This window comes from Scyliorhinus canicula, chromosome 22 (genome assembly GCF_902713615.1).
Source record: "Scyliorhinus canicula chromosome 22, sScyCan1.1, whole genome shotgun sequence".
Classification (NCBI taxonomy): domain Eukaryota; kingdom Metazoa; phylum Chordata; class Chondrichthyes; order Carcharhiniformes; family Scyliorhinidae; genus Scyliorhinus; species Scyliorhinus canicula.
Window position 1 is genome coordinate 25,183,749 of NC_052167.1, and position 18,319 is coordinate 25,202,067.

Sequence of the window (18,319 nt, forward strand, 5' to 3'; positions counted from 1 at the left end):
TATCGGTAACTGCTGTAACTGTACCTTGCCTTTAATACATTGGCCCTTTAAGACAGGGCTTGGAACCCTGGGAGACTCCTCCTCTGGCTCCGCCCCCAGGAAACGGATTATAAGGTGATGCTCACTGGGCAGCGTGCTGTGACCACACTTCTCGGCAGCTGTCCAGTTCTCTGGTAATTAAAGCCTTTGAATTACCAATCTTCTCTCCTGTGTCGTAATTGAGGGTATCTCATGCCCATTGAACCAAGACTTGAGCCAGTGCTGGATCCCCCTCCTCTTATCTGTTACTCTCCAGCAATGTACCAGGTTGAACCCTCTTGGCTGATATTCTACAGCAGTGCAGCAGGTAAGACCATCTTGCTGGTATTCTACAGCCGTGTGCCAGGTTGCACCCTCTTGACTGGCATTCTGAAGCCGTGTACCAGGCTGTACCCTCTTGGGTGGCATTTTGCAACCATGTACCAGATTGTACCCGCCTGGCTGGTATTCTGCAGCCAGGTACCAGGCTGTACCGTCTTGATTGGTATTCTGCAGCAATGCACCAGACTGTACCCGCTTGGCTGGTATTCTGTCGCAATGCACCAGACTGTCCCCGCTTGGCTGGTATTCTTTAGCAGTGTACCAGGCTGTATCTGCTTGGCTGGTATTCTGTAGCTGTGTACCAGGCTGTATCTGCTTGGCTGGTATTCTGTAGCAGTGTACCAGGCTGTACCCGCTTGGCTGGTATTCTGTAGCAGTGTACCAGGCTGTACCCGCTTGGCTGGTATTCTGTAGCAGTGTACCAGGCTGTATCTGCTTGGCTGGTATTCTGCAGCAGTGTACCAGGCTGTACCCTCTTGACTGGTATTCTGTAACAGTGTACCAGGCTGTATCCTCTTGACTGGTATTCTGTAACAGTATACCAGGCTGTATCCTCTTGGCTGGTATTCTGTAGCAGTGTACCAGGCTGTACCCTCTTGACTGGTATTCTGTAACAGTATACCAGGCTGTATCCTCTTGGCTGGTATTCTGTAGCAGTGTACCAGGCTGTACCCGCTTGACTGGTATTCTGTAGCAGTGTACCAGGCTGTACCCTCTTGGCTGGTATACTGCACAAGCATATTTTGAGGGGGTGTGGGAGGGAAATCCGACCCTTCTTAAAGAAATCCAGGATGCCTCTTGCAAAGTCTTGAGTGGGGGGTGGGCTGAAGAGAAGAGGGGAGGGGGTGCTGGGTCAGTGCTGGAGCCCAGCCGCCCGCGCCTCCCCGCTGAAACTGACGCCAGTGTGTGTGTGAGTTTCATTCATCCCCGGGCGAGCTGTGCGGAGTGAGCCTGCAAGCCCTATCCCTCCCTCCCTCCCTCCTCCTCCTCCTCCCGGGGGCGGGATCGGGGTGGAAACGATGCCGACGGGAAAGGCAGGGGTATCTCAAAGCCTGGAGTTGCAGAGAACCCCTGTCCAACCCCGCTGAGTCCGCTGTGCGAATTTCTCCATTACACCCCCCCCCCCCCCCCGCCCCCCGCCTCCCTTCCTCCTTCCTCCTCATCCCTTTGTGTCTATTTCAAACCGAGGAAGGTTGGAGAAAGAGACAAGAGGGGTAGAGGGGGGAGGTGATCCTGTGGCTGGGACTGGATGAGATGTACAGCCCGTGGCTCAGGGTAAGAGAATCTTTATTTTACAAACAGCCTCCAACCAGCAAAACCCCAAATTGTGCTTTATTTCTGAGCAGTTATGTCCTCCCCCCCCCCCCCCCCCCCAGGTTTTAATCGTCTCCTCTCTCTGTCTCTGTCTCACAGAATTATTTTAAATTGCATTTTCCTCAACTTGGCAGTTTTTCAGATTCCCAGGACTGTTTTTTTTTGGGTGGGGGGTGAAACTGAACGCAGACCTTTTGTCACACTCTTGTCCCAAAGTTTTTTTTTGTTGTTGCTACTTTTCAAAGAGTGCCTTGTTGGGGGGGGGGGGGGGGGGGGGGGCAGGAGTCCCTGCGATTGGTCCTTCCTCTCCAAACTTCTGACAAGACAGTTGTATCTTTTTTCACAAGTCCTTTTTGTTGTTGTTGTTGCTTTCCCCTCCCGCTGCAGAGAGGCAGCCCCTGCAAACCTTCTGCATCTGACCTGATTCACTCTGCATGTGTGGCTTTCCTTGCATTTCGGGGCCGGTGGGGCCACTTTTTCTGAGACGGTTCTCCCAGAAGGAGAGACTTCACTCGCCTCCAGATTCTGTAATGAAACGCGCGTGGGCTTCGATTGTCACCCCCATCAAAGGCTCTGTTTTACAGACTGCTTAACCGAGCTGGGAGAGAGTCTGGGAGCCCACACTTGTCAGACAGAGGTGAGTTCCTCCCTTTCTTCCACCCACGTCTGCACTTTTCCTCCCCCCCCCCCCCCCCCCCCCCCCCACTGGGGTAAACCCTTTCCAGGCCATGAGTTGTCTCAGAGGAGAATTGAGGCACTCTCAGGCCATCCTTTCTGTGCGAAAATGTTGAATGTAGCAAATAGTCTCCCCAACAGCTGATTGACAAACAGTAAATGTGTCTTTTTTTTAAAATTAAATTGGATCCCTGCGTTTGTGCTGGTGTTTTGGGCCAGATTTTTGGGGCTGTTCTCAATCATAGAAGCGGTGCAGTGCAGAAGGAGGCCATTCGGTCCATCGAGCCTGTACCGGCCCTCGGAAAGTCCACCCTATCCAGGCTCAACCCCCACCCCATCCACGTCACCCCACTTTGGATTGAGGGAGGAAACCGGAGCACCCGGAGGAAACCCACGCAGACACTGGGAGAATGGGCAGACTCCGCACAGACAGTGACCCAGCGGGGAATCGAACCTGGGACCCTGGAGCTGTGAAGCAGCAGCGCTACGCAGGACAGCCTTTTTAAAAAAAAATCATTTGCAGGACGTTGGCTAGGCCAGTGTGTATTGCCCATCCCCAGTTGCCCGTGAGAAGGTGGTGCCACCTTGCATCACGCCAGCCCATGTGCCGTAGGTACACTCACTGTGCTGTTAGGGAGGGATGCCAGGATTTTAACCCAGCGACAGTGAAGGAACGGGTGATAAATTTCCAGCGACTTGGAGGTGAACCTCCAGACCGTGGAGTTCCCAGGTCTGTGGTAATTGAAGTTTAATCTTATCTCTATTGCATGAATGTGCTGGATTCTTCCCAACATTTCAGGGGCTTGCGTTCCATGTCCTTGTTTCCCCGGAGAGTGTAAATTGTGTGATTTTTTTTCACACCACCTACTATTGCTGGTTCAGAGGTGTAGCAGTTTCCCTTGGCCGATGTTTTTTTAATCACTGATTTTTCCCCCCACAACATAAGATGGCTTGAATATAGATTTAAGGTAATGGGCAGGGGGGGTTTGGCGGGGATTTGAGGAAAAACGTCTTGACCCAGAGGGTGGTAGGAATCTGGGGCTCGCTGTCTGCAATTGTGGTCGGGCTGGTAACCCTCACAACATTTAAGAAGCATTTAGATGAGTGTCATTGCCACGCAAGGCTACGGAGCAAGTGCTGGAAAATGGGGTTAGAATAGATAGGTGTTTGATGAGGGGTGTGGACACAGTGGGCCAAAGGGCCTCGTTCCGTGCTGTAAATCGATGTGACTGGGTGGAACAACAAGCTGGATTTTGTGTGTTAATTCACTGATAGGAGGTGTGAGCCCCATCGAGCGGAGGCTGGGTCTGACTCTGAATCCTGTCTGATATCCGCTGGTTGGGGAGGGGGAATGGAACCACCATCCCCTCTCTTCGCACGGGCTGTAGGAGCCTATTAATTCCACCCACCCAAATAGGAATGACCCTGTTAGAAGATCTGAGGGACTTGAGGCTGTTTTCGTTAGAGAGAAGAAGGTTAAGGGGTGACTTAATTGAGGCATACAAGATGATCAGAGGATTAGATAGGGTGGACAGTGAGAGCCTTTTTCCTCGGATGGTGATGTCCAGCACGAGGGGACATAGCTTTAAATTGAGGGGAGATAGATATAGGACAGATGTCAGAGGTAGGTTCTTTACTCAGAGAGTAGTAAGGGCGTGGAATGCCCTGCCTGTAACAGTAGTGGACTCGCCAACACTAAACGCATTCAAATGGTCATTGGACAGGCATATGGACGATAAGGGAATAGTGTAGATGGGCTTTAGAGAGGTTTCACAGGACGGCGCAACATCGAGGGCCGAAGGGCCTGTACTGCGCTGTAATGTTCGATGTTCTATGTGTTGAGTGGTACAAAGGTGGTTCTAAGAATAATCTTTATTGTCACAAGTCGGCTTACATTAACACTGCAAAGAAGTTACTGTGAAAAGCCCCTAGTCGCCACACTCCGGCGCCTGTTCGGGTACACGGAGGGAGAATTCAGAATGTCCGAATTACCTAACAGCACATCTTTCGGTCTTGTGGGAGGAAACCGGAGCACCCGGAGGAAACCCACGCAGACACGGGGAGAACGTGCAGACTCCGCACAGACAGTGACCCAAGCCAGGGAATCGAACCTGGGACCCTGGAGCTGTGAAGCAACTGTGCTTACCACTGTGCCACCGTGCCGGATACGGCCACTGCAGGAGCATTCGCGTCCTGTCCCGCCATAGGTCAGCCTGCGAACTCTCCTACATTGTCAGCCCTGCACACTTGGTAGTCCCCCTACCTGGGGGGGGGTCGAGCCCCGCTCCAGAGATGTGACCATCAGGTGAAATGGGGTTGGCTAATAACTGCCATTCTCTGAAATAGCCGGGGAAGCCATTCAAGGGCAATTCGGGACGGGCAAGTAATGTTGGCCCAGCCAGCCTCGCCCTCATCCCGTGAATGAATTTTTTTTTGACGAAAAGTACTGAGGGAGTGCCGCACTGTCAGAGGGTCAGTACTGAGGGAGTGCTGCACTGTCAGAGAGTCAGTACTGAGGGAGTGCTGCACTGTCAGAGGGTCAGTACTGAGGGAGTGCTGCGCTGTCAGAGGGTCAGTACTGAGGGAGTGCTGCACTGTCAGAGGGTCAGTACTGAGGGAGTGCTGCACTGTCAGAGGGTCAGTACTGAGGGAGTGCTGCGCTGTCAGAGGGTCAGTACTGAGGGAGTGCTGCGCTGTCAGAGGGTCAGTACTGAGGGAGTGCTGCACTGTCAGAGGGTCAGTACTGAGGGAGTGCTGCACTGTGGGAGGGTCAGTACCGAGGGAGTGCCGCACTGTCAAAGGGTCAGTACTGAGGGAGCGCTGCACTGTCAAAAGGGTCAGTACTGAGGGAGTGCTGCACTGTCAGAGGGTCAGTACTGAGGGAGCGCCGCACTGTCGGAGTGTTAGTACTGAGGGAGTGCCGCACTGTCAGAGGGTCAGTACTGAGGGAGTGCTGCACTGTCAGAGGGTCAGTACTGAGGGAGTGCCGCACTGTCAGAGGGTCAGTACCGAGGGAGTGCCGCACTGTCAGAGGGTCAGTACTGAGGCAGCGCTGCACTGTGGGAGGGTCAGTACTGAGGGAGTGCTGCACTGTCAGAGGGTCAGTACTGAGGGAGTGCTGCACTGTCAGAGGGTCAGTACTGAGGGAGTGCCGCACTGTCAGAGGGTCAGTACTGAGGGAGTGCCGCACTGTCAGAGGGTCAGTACCGAGGGAGTGCCGCACTGTCAGAGGGTCAGTACTGAGGCAGCGCTGCACTGTGGGAGGGTCAGTACTGAGGGAGTGCTGCACTGTCAGAGGGTCAGTACTGAGGGAGTGCTGCACTGTCAGAGGGTCAGTACTGAGGGAGTGCCGCACTGTCAGAGGGTCAGTACTGAGGGAGTGCCGCACTGTCAGAGGGTCAGTACCGAGGGAGTGCCGCACTGTCAGAGGGTCAGTACTGAGGGAGCGCTGCACTGTCAGGGATGTGTCTTTCCGATGAGGTGTTTAAGCCAGGCCCCATTCGCCCACTTGAGTGGATTGGAAAAATCCGACGGCTTTATTTCGTAGAGTGGCCGGGGAGTTCAACTCTGGTGTCCCGGCCCGTAACCCTCCAGCAAATGACAGAAGGGGGGAAAAAAAAAACGATTGTCGGCCCATTGTCCCCGAGGGCCTGTGGGATCTTGCTCTGCACCAACTGCCAGCCGCCTTGCAACGACGACGTTTCAAAAGGAGAAAGAGCGATAAAGCGCTTTGGTGTCACGAGAAAGACGCTGTAGAAAAATGCAAGTTCTTTCCGGTGTCCACGGGAAAGAGGGTGAAGGTGTGAAAACAGCAGCTCTGTCCGTCAGACCTTCCTGGGTCCTGTGGAGCCTTCCACTAACTCACAGAAAGAGCGAGAACACGCACACCAGCATCCGCTCCTTCGTCCCCATGAGTTGGGACCATCTCTTGTGAGCAGACTTGTAACTGTGGGGTGAATTTTTTGAAAGCCTGTTCTTGACCCGGTTGATTGAAGGGAGCACAGAACGTCTTCATAGAAGCAGAAGTTACTGGAAAAACAACAGACTTGGCAGCAACTGTGGAGAGAGAGAGAGAGAGAGTTGGCGCTATGAGTCAAATGTGACTCTTTTCCAAGCTCAAACAGTTCTGAAGAAGGGCCATATTGGAGTCAAAACCATCTTTATCTCTCCCCTCCAGACATGCTGCCAGACCTATTATTTCCCAGCACTCCTTTTTATATCAGCTTCCAGCACCCACGATTTTTATATTAATATATATATCTTTTGGGTTTGCGATGGACGCCAATCTCCCCCGACTTGATGTGCTGTCAATATTTAATGAGCTGGAATCAGGAGTCATGCCCGCTCTGCCCAGCACGGTAGCATTGTGGATAGCACAATTGCTTCACAGCTCCAGGGTCCCAGGTTCGATTCCGGCTTGGGTCACTGTCTGTGTGGAGTCTGCACGTCCTCCCCCTGTGTGCGTGGGTTTCCTCCGGGTGCTCCGGTTTCCTCCCACAGTCACAAAGATGTGCAGGTTAGGTGGATTGGCCATGATAAATTGCCCTGAGTGTCCAAAATTGCCCTTAGTGTTGGGTTGGGTGGGGTTACTGGGTTATGGGGATAGGGTGGCGGTGTTGACCTTGGGTAGGCTGCTCTTTCCAAGAGCCGGTGCAGACTCGACGGGCCGAATGGCCTCCTTCTGCACTGTAAATTCTATGATAACAAGGCCCATAGAATCAATAGAACCCCTCCAGTGTAGGAGGAGGCCATTTGGCCCATCGAGTCTGCATCGACCCTCTGAAAGAGCACCCTCCCCCTCCCCCCACCCTATCTGCGGTAACCCCCGCGCATCGACCACGGCCAGTCCACCTAACCCGCGCATCTTTTGACTGTGGGAGGAAACCGGAGCACCCGGAGGAAACCCACGCACACACGGGGGAGAACGTGCAGACTTCGCACAGACGAGGCCGGGATCGAACCCGGGTCCCTGATGCTGTGAGGCAGCAGTGTTAACCACCGTGCCACCTTGCTGCTGGCCTTGCCCCGTTGCCTCCTGATGATTCACTCTGAACCGTTTTATTTGACCTCTTTGTCAGTGCTGGGTTGCCATTGCCTTCCAAGCTCAAAGGGAGGAGGCGGTTCGTAAGTCGGAGCAGGAATTGAACCTATATCATTGGCGTAATTCTGTACCACGCCCGCCAACCGAGGTAACTGGCTTCCCTTAAAATCTGGGACACTGCACAGCAAAGCAGGCAAACTGACCTATGTGCTGTTTTCTGGGGTATGAGGAATGTGCTTTCCAGAGATTTACCCATATATATTTCTGCCACGCTTCACTGTTCTTGGCTATAACTGTCACTTCCTATTTTTTTTTAGTGGCTGGGCAATGAATGATCTCCAAGTTTGTAGTTGCACCATATTCCAATTCTCTTCCCAAGCTAATGGTGCACTAAGCCAGCCATAGCTAGTAATCCCAAGAACAGGTCGCTAGTTTATGACCAGGGGCTTATAGCTTGAGGGGCGCCCTCTCCCGCTCTTATCTCGAGCTATTGGCGTGTTTGCAAGTTGACACCCAATCTGTTTGGCTGCATTATGAACGCACCTTCCATGGCCGTCAAGTCCTGGGGCGGGACTCGAACCCGGAACATCTGGCTCAGAGGCAGGGACGTGAACTCGCTGCCCCACAAGGTTGTGTCCACAACAAGAAAGTCACCCCTGTCACCACACATCCTCCCCACTCCAGACCTAATACAGAAAATTGAGCCCAGGTTCCTACCCAGAGACAGTGGCTGCAGAAATAAATCAGTGCATTTATATAGTGCCTTCAGTGCTTTGCAGCATGGGGCTGGTTTAGCTCACCCAGCTAAATCGCTGGCTTTTAAAGCAGGCCAGCAGCACGGTTCAATTCCCGTACCAGCCTCCCCGGACAGGCGCCGGAATGTGGCGACTAGGGGCTTTTCACAGTAATTTCATTGAAGCCTACTCGTGACAATAAGCGATTTTCATTTCATTTTCATAGTGGTCCCAGGTTCGATTCCCCGCTGGGTCACTGACTGTGTGGAGTCTGCACGTTCTCTCCGTGTCTGCGTGGGTTTCCTCCGGGTGCTCTGGTTTCCTCCCACAAGTCCCGAAAGACGTGCTTGTTAGGTAATTTGGACATTCTGAATTTTCCCTCTGTGTACCCGAACAGGCGCCGGAATGTGGCGACTGGGGGATTTTCACAGTAACTTCATTGCAGTGATCATGTAAGCCTACTTGTGACAATAAAGATTATTAATTAATGATGTACTTTTGAAGCACCATTGCTGGTGAAGCGTAGAAACGAGGCAGTCAGTTTGCAGACTGTAAGTTCTCACCAACAGCCGAGAGGTCAATGATCAGGTCACGTGTGGCTCGAGCACACGGATAGCCCTTGAATAGTTCTGTGTTGCCGGTTTAACTCAGTCGGCTGGTTTGGGTGGTGGGGCGAGGTCAGCAGCGTGGGTTCAATTCCCGTACCGGCTGAGGTTATTCATGAAGGCCCCGCCTTCTCAACCTCGCCCCTCGCCTGAGGTGTCGTGACCCTCGGGTTAAATCACCACCAGTCAGCTCTCCCCGCTCAAAGGGGAAAGCAGCCAATGGTCATCTGGGACTATGGTCACTTCATTTACTTCAGTACTGTGTCGCCTGCAAATGGTTGGCTAATGATGTTGTTCAAAACACGCAGGCAATGAAAAAATCAAACTAGGTTTGCAAAGTGGGCAGTTGATAAATGTACTCTGGAACTATTGTGTGTGATTTCAATAAGCATGATGTGGAGATGCCGACGTTGGATTGGGGTTGGCACAGTAAGAAGTCTTAAAACACCAGGCTAAAGTCCAACAGGTTTATTTGGAATCACTAGCTTTCGGAGCGCTGCTCCTTCCTCAGATCCTTCATTGGAGCGTAGCTCCTTCATCAAATAGGCAGATACGGGTCCAGTGCTTGTATCTTACTGGATCAGAGTTCCTGATGACAGGCAAGTGTTACAAAATAAGTGTACTGCAAAATGGATAGCAGTACCTTTTAATTGCAGAAGTCAACACTTTTGATTGCGTTGGCACCCCCCCCCCCCCCCCGGTTTAACATCTCAATCAAAAGGCAGTGAAATGCAGCATCACCGGGCACTACTGCATGGAGGTTTCAGACTAGGTTTTGTGCCCAAGTCTCTGAAACCTCCAACGACCTGACTCCGAAATGAGAGTCCGGCTGGGGAGGGACTGGGATTTTGCTCAGGCGGGATGTTCTGCATTGTCCCAGCAGCCCCGTGGGCGCACACCGCCTTGTGGTCACCAGGAAAGCGAGCGTTTGGACAACCTTTCCAAGACTTGAGGGTGAAAGGATCGGATTTTGTTTATTGTCACGTGTACCGAGGTACGGTGTAAAGTATTTTTCTGCGGGCAGCTCAACAGATCATTAAGTAGATGAAAACAAAATAAAAGAAAATACATAATAGGGCAACACAAGGTACACAATATAACTACACAATATAACTACATAATATCCGCATCGGTTGAAGCATACAGGGTGTAGTGTTAATGAGGTCAGTCCATAAGAGGGTCGTTTAGGAGTCTGGTAATAGCGGGGAAGAAGCTGTTTTTGAGTCTGTTTGTGTGTGTGCTGTGAGATTTTTGTAACTCCTGCCCGATGGAAGAAGTTGGAAGAGTGAGTAAGCCGGGTGGGAGGGGTCTTTGATTATGCTGCCCGCTTTCCCCAGGCAGTGGGAGGTGTAGATGGAGAGAGAGAGATAAGAGAGTCAGGGGAAGCCTGCTGTTAATAGTGTTGCGATTGGCTTCCTACCACTACCGAGGAAATATGAGAAATTTGCCCTTTGATATGAGGCGGATCAATTAAACATTGGTAAAGCATTGCTTGCGATATCAGGATACAAACATCCTGGTCCTAATTCAGTAATAACCCGCATGTTCCTTCGACCTAAATTACAAAGCCCGAGCCCATGTTGGCGCTCTTTGGTGAGCACCTCAAGAAATTTAAGACTGCTTTGACAAGGCCTTCCTCGAATGACAGTTATTGGCCCAGGAAAGGGGGGCCTCACGGTAGCATGGTGGTTAGCATCAATGCTTCACAGCTCCAGGGTCCCAGGTTCGATTCCCGGCTGGGTCACTGTCTGTGTGGAGTCTGCACGTCCTCCCCGTGTGTGCGTGGGTTTCTTCTGGGTGCTCCGGTTTCCTCCCACAGTCCAAAGATGTGCGGGTTAGGTGGATTGGCCATGATAAATTGCCCGTAGTGTAAGGTTAATGGGGGGATTGTTGGGTTACGGGTTACGTGGGTTTAAGTAGGGTGATCATTGCTCGGCACAACATCGAGGGCCGAAGGGCCTGTTCTGTGCTGTACTGTTCTATGAGAAAGGCTGTCAAGTATGTCCAGTCTCCCTTGTCGAAGTCACTTAGAACAGGGCTCTTGAACCAGCAGACTCTCCTGGGTTATGTGTATCATATGAGTTTAAAGCACACTCATTGAATCCCTGCAGTGCAGAAGGAGGCCCATTCGGCCCATCGGGTCTGCACCGACCTTCCGAAAGAGCCCCCTACTCACTCCCCCACCCTTTTCCCGTAACTCCACCTAAGCTACACATCTTTGGACTGTGGGAGGAAACCTGAGCACCGGGAGGAAATCTACGCAGACACGGGGAGAACGTGCAAGCATAAAGGTGGTCAAGAAGGCATACGGCATGCTTGCCTTCATCGGCTGGTATATTGAGTATAAAAATTGGCAAGTCATGCTGCAGCTGTATAGAAACTTACTCAAGCCACACTTGGAGTATAGTGTTCAGTTCTGGTTGCCAGACTACCAGAAGGATGTGGAGGCTTCAGAGAGGGTGCTAGAGGTTTACCAGGATGTTGCCTGGTGTGGAGGGCATTAGCTATGAGGAGAGGTTGAATAAACTCGGTTTGTTCTCAATAGAACGACAGAGATTGACGGGCGACCTGATAGAAGTCTACAAAATTATGAGGGGCATGGACAGAGTAGATAGTCAGAAGCTTTTTCCCAAGATGGAAGAGTCAATTACTAGGGGGCCTAGGTTTAAGGTGCGAGGGGCAAGGTTTAGAGGAGATGTGTGAGGGAAGTTTTTTTTCCACAGAGGGTAGTGGGTGCCTGGAACTCGCTGCCGGAGGAGGTGGTGGAAGCAGGGACGATCGTGACGTTTAAGGGGCGTCGTGACAAATACATGAATAGGATGGGAATAGAGGGATAGGGACACCGGAAGTGTAGACGGTTTTAGGTTAGACGGGCAGCATGGTCAGCACAGGCTTGGAGGGCCGAAGGGCCTGTTCCGGTGCTGTACTTTTCTTCGTTCTTAGAACCGGTTTAAAAGGTGCATGGGCAGATTAGGAAGAGGAGGAGGCCATTCAGCCGCATGAGCCTGTCCCACCATTCCATCAGGTCATGACTGATTGCCGCCTTAACCCCTTCTCCCAGCCTCTGATCCACAATCCTGGATTTCGATCTTCGGAATCGATCCCCCCGCATCCAGAGGCGTTTTAAGGAGAGATTCTTGAACTTTGCACTGCGCTTGGTGGGGTAATAAATACTTCCTGACTGCATGTTGTGTTCTTATAAACATTCGATTTACGGACACTAAACCAAACGATGTGTTGTTTATATTAAATTGGATCCCTGGATTTTTACTGGTATTTCGGCTGGCATTCCCAGGTTTTGTTGCCTGTTTAAATCCGAGCAGGTCTGTGCTAATTGGAGTCAAATCTTATTTTTACTGCATTTAATTGCTGGATTTTTTTTTTACCAGAGTTTCAGAGACTCGTGTTCAATCCTCATGAAATGAAAATGGCTTATTGTCACGAGTAGGCTTCAATGAAGTTACTGTGAAAAGCCCCTAGTCGCCACATTCCGGCGCCTGTCCGGGGAGGCTGGTACGGGAATCGAACCGTGCTGCTGGCCTGCTTTAAAAGCCAGCGTTTTAGCCCAGTGAGCTAAACCAGCCCCTTATCCTGGAAAACATGGATTTTCCCACACCATCTTGCCCCTCCTTGTTCAGAGTTTTAGGCGTTCGACCGTTTGCCTGCGCAGATGGTTTATTCTTACACTTTCCGCAGCGCAGGACGGTTCGAGTATGCTCAAAATAAGTGCCCAGTGTTTGAAGCCGGACTTTGTGGGAATAATTCACTGCTCCGACACGCGGGCCTCGCTGTCGGTGATAATCTCACCTGCCTCCCTGGCTGAGTTATTTGCGGGTTTTTCACACCCGGTGTCGGGGAGGGGGGTCCCTGACGTCAAGGCTGTTTTCATGGGGGGAGGAGTGGGGGCTGTGTCGTGTACTGCTTGGAACTGGCAGCGGCGGCAGTGCGAGTTTGCTGAGAAGGCGGTCCAGTATGGCGCATGGCTGCGCCGGAGGTGTTCAGTCTTGAGAAACGTGTGAAAAGCAAATCGACACCGTGGCACAGTGGTTAGCACTGCTGCTTCACAGCAGGTTCGACTCCCGGCTGGGGTCACTGTCTGTGTGGAGTCTGCACGTTCTCCCCGTGGGTTTCCTCCGGGTGCTCCGGTTTCCTCCCACAAGTCCCGAAAGACGTGCTTGTTAGGTCATTCGGACATTCTGAATTCTCCCTCCGTGTACCCGAACAGGCGCCGGAGTGTGGCGACTAGGGGCTTTTCACAGTAACTTCACTATTAACGTAAGCTGACTCTTTTAAAAATAAATTTAGAGTACCCAATTATTATTTTCATTCCCAAACAAGGGGCAATTTAGCGTGGTCAATCCAGCTAACCTGCACATCTTTGGGTTGTAAATCCCTGGTGCATCAGAAGGCAACGTTTGCCGAAGTCATGCTCGCTGCGCTTTGCGAATTATTCATTGCACAAAGTGTCATGAGATGCTTTAATGTAACATAAGGTGTTGCGTAAATTCACAAATCACAATTGTCATTAGTAGCCTTCTCCCTTCCAAATTGAGTTACTACTTGAGGGGTCGAATGACCTACTTCCCTTCCTGTAACCACTTATCTCAGGTTGCATCTTTCAGAACTGTTACACGTACAGGGCAAAGGATTGGAAAGTTGTTGTTGGCACTGGCTCGCTGTGCTGAATGTCTCAGACTGGAAGCATGGATACAGTTGACTTCCTCCCCTTAAAGGCCCATTTCAGACCATTGGAGAAGCACAGCATTGTGAAGGAAAGATTTGTGTTTATACGGCACTTTCCATTGGCCGCCGGATGTCTCAAAGTGCTTTACAGGCACGGAAATACGTTTGGCGTTTGGCCACTGTTGCACTATGGGAAAAGCGGGAGCCAATTTGTGCACAGTAAACTCCCCCAATCAGCACTGTGATAATGACCAGATCATGTGATCTTTTTTTCCTGATGGTGCTGGAGAGACAGATATTGGCCGAATGAATGAGTCCAACCCCTTCTCCCCTGCTGCTCTGTGAGGTAATCATAGATCCCTACAGTGCAGAAGGAGGCCATTCGTCCTATCGTGTCTGCACTGACCCTCCGACAGAGCACCCTATCTCGACCAACTCCCCCTCCCTATCTCCGTAACCCAACCCAACCTGCACACCCCTGGACACCAAGGGGTAATTTATATCATAGCCAATCCACCTAACCTTCACATCTTGGGACTGTGGGAGGAAACCGGAGCACCCGGAGGAAACCCACGCAGACACAGGGAGAACGTACAAATTCCACACATACAATCACCCAAGCTGGGAAGCGAAACCCGGTCCCTGGCGCTGTGGAGCAGCAGTGCCAACCACTGTGCCACCGTGCCATTATGCATCTGGAAGCCAGGCGATGACCATGCCCAATATGAGAGAATCTAACCATTGCCCATGGAACTGTGGATGTACCTACTCTACACGGTGTGTAGCGGTTCAAGAAGGCAGCTCACCACCACAGTCTCGAGGGCAATCAGGGCTGGGGAAGAAATGCTGACCCAACCAGCAACGCCCACATCCTCTGAAAGAATAAATGAAAAAACATGAGTGAGCAACGTCTGACATTGGATTGGATTGGATTTGTTTATTGTCACGTGTACCGAGGTACAGTGAAAAGTATTTTTCTGAGAGCAGCTCAACAAATCATTAAGTACATGGGAAGAAAAGGGAATAAAAGAAAATACATAATAGGGCAACACAAGGTATACAATGTAACTATATAAGCATTGGTATCGGGTGAAGCATACAGGGTGTAGTGTTAATGAGGTCAGTTCATAAGAGGGTCATTTAGGAGTCTGGTAACAGCGGGGAAAAAGCTGTTTTTGAGTCTGTTCGTGCGTGTTCTCAGACTTCTGTATCTCCTGCCCTATGGAAGAAGTTGGAAGAGTGAGTAAGCTGGGGTCTTTGATTATGCAGCCCGCTTCCCTCAGGCAGGGAGGTGCAGATGGAGGTGTAGATGGAGCCCATGGATGGGAGGCAGGTTCGTGTGATGGACTGGGCGGTATTCACGACTCTCTGAAGTTTCTTGTGGTTCTGGGCCGAGCAGTCGCCATACCAGGTTGTCATGCAGCCCGATAGGATGCTTTCTATAGTGCATCTGTAAAAGTTGGTAAGGGTTAATGTGGACATGCCGAATTTCCTTAGTTTCCTGAGGAAGTATAGGCGCTGTTGTGCTTTCTTGGTGATAGCGTCAAAGTGAGTGGACCAGGACAGATTTTTGGAGATTTTGCACCCCTAGGAATTTGAAACTGCTAACCATCTCCACCTCGGCCCCGTTGATACTGACAGGGGTGTGTACAGTACTTTGCTTCCTGAAGTCAATGGCCAGCTCTTTAGTTTTGCTGGCATTGAGGGAGAGATTGTTGTCGCTGCACCACTCCACTAGGCTCTCTATCTCTCTCTTATATTCTGACTCATCGTTATTCGACATCTGGCCCACTATGAACATTCCCCTGGAGTGGACGGGGGCGGGGGGGGGGGTAATTGCTCTGATTGTGGGCTGCTGGGGGACAGCTCAAGATGGTGGATTGAGTGTGCTATGAACGATGATGCATTCGGGATTGTGCGTTCTGACACTCCTATCTAAATAATGGTACCAACCTGTTGGGCTGTGTAAGACTCTGGTCAGACCCTATTTGGAGCATTGTGAGCAGTTTTGGGTCCCGTATCTAAGGAAGGATGTGCTGGCCTTGGAAAGGGTCCAGAGGAGGTTCACAAGAATGATCCCTGAAGCTTGTCTTGGAAGAGCGGTTGATGACTCTGGGTCTGTGCCGGATGGAGTTTAGAAGGATGAGGGGGGGGGATCGTGTTGAAACTTACAGGATACTTCGAGGCCTGGATAGAGTGGACATGGAGAGGATGTCTCCACTTGTCGGGAAAACTAGAACCCGGGGGCACAGCCTCAGACTGAAGGGACGATCCTTTAAAACAGAGATGAGGAGGGATTTCTTCAGCCAGAGGGTGGTGAATCTGTGGAACTCTTTGCCGCAGAAGGCTGTGGAGGCCAAATCACTGAGTGTCTTTAAGACAGAGTTGGATAGGTTCTTGATTAATAAGGGGATCAGAGGTTATGGGGAGAAGGCAGGAGAATGGGGATGAGAAAATATCAGCCATGATTGAATGGCGGAGCAGACTCGATGGGCCGAATGGCCTAATTCTACTCCTATGTCCTATGGGTGGAGGGGTCTGTGCTGTTCATTCCCTGTATATCTAACTGTGCTTGCATTTAATACGCTGATATCTAATATATTGCTACCAATATGCTAAGTAACGCTAATGACCCGACTGCCGGAGTTGGCTCATTGACAGATAGCTGACAGAATTACCACAGCGACAGGGCAGATTTTAGCGAAGGGCACGTTTACATCCTCAAAGTCCTCCCTCACACTGCGGGCGGTGATTGCAGCCAATAGTGCTTTGAGGAATCATTTTGTGACAATGTAATTAGCCGAGCACGTTCAGAATCGCAGCAGCAGAAGCAATAAACATTAAAATCAAAAGCAGGCTGATTGAACTACCCTGCAGTCCTAACTCCTCTCGGAGGAAATAACTAAATCACTCCGTGTGATGCTGGGGCCTTTATATAAATCAATTTGATACCCTTTAATCCTGTTTGATGAACCTCTTGTTTGATGTTATTGTCTCCTCAGCTGCAATTAACCCCATCACTATCGCCGTTTTCTGACAGATCTGAACTCGCATTACTTCAGGCCAGCGTTGCCGACGTCTTCAGCTGCAGCCAACACCCCCCCCCCCGGTAAATACACAACGTATAGACACAGGCGTCGGATGAAGCATCCGATGTGTCGTACGGCTCAGTAGAGAAGATGTGTGAAGAGATCAGTTCAGTCCATAATGTCATAATATCCACACACGTATGTGATGGTGCACAGACAGGCAGTGATTGACACACAGGATGACCAATGAACACACAGAACACAGCAGCCAATCACCAGACAGGACACGACCACTATAAAGCCAGAGGGCACTAGTTTTTCTGCTCTCTCGGGATGCAGCCTCTGAGACAGTCAGAGCTCGTGAGCAACAACACGAACATCCACCATGTGGTCGTAAGATAGTCTGGTCAGGTTAGCCTCAGGTCTCCAGTCAACTCAGCATAGTGTCAACCCACAGTTAAAGTATGTTTAATAGTTAGGAGTTCAATAAAATCGAGTTGCATTTCTTCAAGTGTTGGAAGCCTGTCTCTCTCACTGCTGCAGTAAACGCAGTCCTCGCAGACCCAGCTTACCCAACACATCACATAAGAGGGTCATTCAGGAGTCTGGTAACAGCGGGGAAGAAGCTATTTTTAAACCTGTTAGTGCGTGTTCTCAGACTTTTGTATCTCCTGCCCGTTGGAAGAGAGAATAACCCGGATGGGAGGGGGTCTTTGATTATGCTGCCCGCTTTCCTAAGGCAGCGGGAGGTGTAGACAGAGTCGGTGGATGGGAGATGGGTCCGTGTGATGGACTGGGCTGTGTACACGACTCTCTGTAGTTGCTTACGGTCTTGGGCCGAGCAGTTGCCATACCAGGCTGCGATGCAGCCAGATAGGATGCTTTCTATGGTGCAATCTGTAAAAAGTGATAAGAGTCAATGTAGACGTGGCTGAATTTCCTTAGTTTCCTGAGAAAGTACAGGTGCTGTTGTGCTTTCTTGGTCGTAGCGTCGATGTTACGGGCATGCTGTCAACAGAGCAGATGGGCAGAATCCGACGTCCAAACATGAGCAGGTGAGGTGGATTGGCCGTGCTGAATTGCCCCTCAAAAGTCCAAAGATTAGGTGGGGATGCGGGGATAGGGCGGGGGATTAGGCCTAGGCAGGCTGCTCTTTCGGAGGATCGGTGCAGACTCAATGGGCCGATTGGCTTCCTTCGGCACTGGAGGGATTCTTTGACTCCATGATTCTAAACTGTTCCCATTGGCAGGCGGGTCGTGCACCAGCGGATACAGATTTAAGGTGATTCGCGAAAGGACCGGAGGCGAACGAGGAGAGTTTGTTTTGCACAGCTAGCGGTTGAGACCCGGAATGCACCGCCTGAGACTGGAGTGGAGGGAGATTCAATGTGGCTTCCATTCTTTAAGGAGGAATGGCAAAGACACCGGGCTGTGAGGTGAAGGCGGGTGGGACAAGCTAAGATGCCCTTGCTGGGCAGCGGGTACAGACGGATGGGAGGAATGGCCTCCTTCTCCTGCTGCGCTCCTATGATTTTTTTCTTAACGGAAGCATGTAAGGTTACAAGATCCAACACAAGGTAGTCATTGGAACATCAGTCAGGAGACTGTTCTTTCTTTTTAATATAAATTTAGAGTACCCAATTCGTTTTTTTTTCCAATTAAGGGCAATTTAGCGTGGCCAATCCACCTACCCCGCACATCTTTGGGTTGTGGGGGCGAGACCCACGCAGACACGGGGAGAATGTGCAGACTCCACACAGACAGTGACCCAGAGCCGGGATCGAACCTGGGACCTCGGCGCCGTGAGGCAGCAGTGCTAACCACTGCGCCATCATGCCGCCCGACTGTTCTGAAGACCACGCACTGAGGATGACAGTG

At 51.1% G+C, this 18,319-nt stretch overlaps 1 protein-coding gene across 4 annotated transcripts in view; it reads left to right on the top strand.

Moving 5' to 3' along the window:
* Window positions 1–1,503: 1,503 nt before the first annotated feature.
* Window positions 1,504–18,319, top strand: part of LOC119956183 (carbohydrate sulfotransferase 3-like) — a 105,825-nt gene continuing 89,009 nt past the window's right edge. For 2 of the 4 annotated variants that reach the window (XM_038783123.1, XM_038783125.1), the window contains exon 1: window positions 1,504–1,635. The gene's annotated coding sequence lies outside the window, so the exon portion shown is untranslated. Of the gene's footprint in view, window positions 1,636–2,064; window positions 2,312–18,319 lie in introns of those variants that run through there. The other 2 variants (XM_038783124.1, XM_038783126.1) reach the window with 1 other exon arrangement.